The 2500-nt window shown below is 42.3% G+C and overlaps 1 long non-coding RNA gene across 1 annotated transcript in view; it reads right to left on the minus strand.

Annotated features, from left to right (window-relative positions):
• Positions 1-2500, minus strand: part of LOC306932497 — a 44445-nt gene that overhangs the window by 22108 nt on the left and 19837 nt on the right. The window contains exon 2 of the long non-coding RNA XR_013791108.1: positions 655-732. This is a non-coding gene — a long non-coding RNA (uncharacterized lncRNA). The remainder of the gene's footprint in view (positions 1-654; positions 733-2500) is intronic.

A 2500-nucleotide genomic window follows, 5' to 3' on the forward strand; every position in this document is an offset into this window, starting at 1 on the left:
GTGTGTGTGCGTGTGTGTGTGTGTGTGTGTGTGTGAGTGCGTGCGTGCGTGCGTGCGTGCGTGCGTGCGTGCGTGCGTGCCCGTGTGGTTGTGTATATAATAGCAGCTCATTATCCTAACTCCCTCTATCATTGGTCGGTCGCAGGGACAGGCAGTTAGATGTTGTGGACATTAAAATAACTCTAAATACACGTCCTCCATGCTTTACAGGGACACAATTATAACCTCCGACAACACTGTCGCAGCGTGTCACGACTCCTGTCTCTAAAGACACAGCGTGTCACTATACTCCTGTCTCTACAGAAACAGCGTGTCACGACTCCTGTCTCTACAGAAACAGCGTGTCACGACTCCTGTCTCTACAGAAACAGCGTGTCACGACTCCTGTCTCTACAGAAACAGCGTGTCACGACTCCTGTCTCTACAGAAACAGCGTGTCACGACTCCTGTCTCTACAGAAACAGCGTGTCACGACTCCTGTCTCTACAGAAACAGCGTGTCACGACTCCTGTACTTGTGTGCTCTGCTTGCGCAAATAAAAATAAAAATAATGAAAAAGGAACGGTTTAGAACGTTATGAGGTTTACACCCGGCAGCGACCATAAGCAGCAACCAAAATGTTGACCTCTATTTGACCTCTGTTTGACCTCTGACCTGTGTTCTTAGGTGATCTATGGCTGCCACGTCCTGACGCCTCAGGCATGGTGTGATGATGTCACAGGAAGTGGAAACCTGAGGAAATGACACATGCAATTAATCAGTCAGTCAATCCATCAATCCATCAATACGTCCATTATCTGTCGGTCAATCAATGAATTAATTGATCAATCCAACAGGTCAGTCGGATAATGTTTGCTGTGGTCAATTAATTTAATATATTAATAAAAAAAAAATCAATCAGTTAATCAATATATACTGTATATCCGTGTGACGGATCATCATCATACCCGGAAATTATGCAGGAACGCCTACTGAGTGTCATAAAACTACTTTCTGGCCTTGACGGCCCATCCAAATAGAAAGTCCTATCTGACTGCATTAAACGACATTAAATGACGTTAAACTCACTCTGCCACTCGATTTGCCACTCACTTTATTCATGTGCATACCCTCTATTATGGTCATGTTACATCAATGGGAATAATGTTTAGGAGTTTGTTATTAACCACATCTTTATACTTCATGATGTTGTGCTGCAACAATTGCACATCTACAAGATCATCACATCAATTTATTTTTGCTAAATTTGAAAATGCTTGAAAGTATAACTAGTATAATTAGTTAAAGGTGTAGTGAAATAAAAAATACGTTTTTCACACTTTTAGACCATATCCGTGGTCATCATATGGGCATACCTAACAATGGATGCCAAAAAAATGGGAAAATTCTCATTTTTGTGTGTTTTTATATCAAACGTCCATAAAAATATTGTTTTTATTACTTCCTGAAAACAAAAACGTGCTGCGTGATGACGTGTCGAGGCCCACATCGATAAAAGCCAATAAAAATGACGCTCACCCGTTTAATTCCCCATATGTGCGCATCCGCGCAGCACAGCTGCTATTGATTACATAAATCCTCCGTTTTTATTCCCATTCAAGATAACATCCAGACAGTGTATTACTCGGTTTCAACTTAATCATCACGCTAAAATATGTATCTGAAAACATTATAGGGTAGAAATAAGCCACATAACAGTAAACTGGTACAGCTGGCCGTCTATCCCATTTGTAAACAAACACACAGCATGCTGCTGCGCATAGCATAGCAACCGTCCCTAGCTACCGTCCCATCGCCTGAAGGGATGCGATGCTCTGATTGGTTCAGAAACTTCAGACCGGCGTTTCAACTTGAACCGTTTGAAACTTCAAAATAAAATGTCCACCATTTCTGTTGCACTGCACCTTTAAGACGCCACTACTGGACTCATTATGATATAAGTTATGAGGCCATAACTGATTAGACACATTCACAGAAACAGGCTGACTGAGACCCAGACAAAAATGTTCAAGTAGGATTTTCTTTTGTATAGTTTGATACATATCTCTGGCATAATGTTTAGTTTTATATAGCACTTGGTCTGAATGCTTTGTCTTAATGTCTCAATGCTTGATGGTCTTGTATAAAGAACTTTGAATTGCCTTGTTGTCTTGCCTAGGTCAGGATACACTTTGGCATGGACACTGTATCATCAATATACTGTCTCCCCCTCAGTTCAGAAATATAAGAGTACACACAGTGTGTGTGTGTGTGTGTGTGCGCGTGTGTGTGTGTGTGTGTGTGTGTGTGTGTGTGTGTGTGTGTGTGTGTGTGTGTGTGTGTGTGTGTGTGTGTGTGTGTGTGTGTATGTGCGTGTGTGTGTGTGTGTGTGTGTGTGTGTGTGTGTGTGTGTGTGTGTGTGTGCGCACGTGCATGCTTGCGTCTGGGTGTCTGCTTTGTGTCAGCTGCTATGTGTGGTCTCTCTCTGTACTCTCTTCTTTATATCAATCCTCTCTCTGCG

This window comes from Electrona antarctica (assembly GCF_951216825.1).
Source record: "Electrona antarctica genome assembly, chromosome: 11".
NCBI classification, from domain to species: Eukaryota; Metazoa; Chordata; class Actinopteri; order Myctophiformes; family Myctophidae; genus Electrona; species Electrona antarctica.